Source organism: Penaeus monodon, chromosome 29 (assembly GCF_015228065.2).
Source record: "Penaeus monodon isolate SGIC_2016 chromosome 29, NSTDA_Pmon_1, whole genome shotgun sequence".
In the NCBI taxonomy this organism is placed as follows: Eukaryota; Metazoa; Arthropoda; class Malacostraca; order Decapoda; family Penaeidae; genus Penaeus; species Penaeus monodon.
In genome coordinates this window covers 20,133,368-20,133,618 of record NC_051414.1, presented here as the reverse complement: position 1 = coordinate 20,133,618, position 251 = coordinate 20,133,368, and the positions used below count along the sequence as shown (strand labels likewise).

The following is a 251-nucleotide window of genomic DNA, read 5'->3' as shown; positions in this document are numbered from 1 at the left end:
TAAAATGTGGTTAGAAAACAAACTGACTTCTTCTAGTATATAGCCTAACTCTTTAAACAGTGTTCTATGAAAGCCCAATTCAAACTTGATGTGATCTGTGATGGAATACCTACATTTAATTTAATTGAGAAGCAATCTGAATCTATCATTGCATCCATAGTAATATGTGCTTTGGCAAAGGAGAACAAACTTCTGCCTTACATAAAAGACCACTAACATACACTTTCTGGTAAGACAGAGCTTGGATATGT

The 251-nt window shown here is 33.9% G+C and overlaps 1 protein-coding gene across 1 annotated transcript in view; it reads right to left on the bottom strand.

Moving 5' to 3' along the window:
- LOC119591999 (mitogen-activated protein kinase kinase kinase 4-like) overlaps positions 1 to 251 on the bottom strand; it is a gene marked incomplete in the record, with an annotated part of 37,888 nt that overhangs the window by 36,506 nt on the left and 1,131 nt on the right.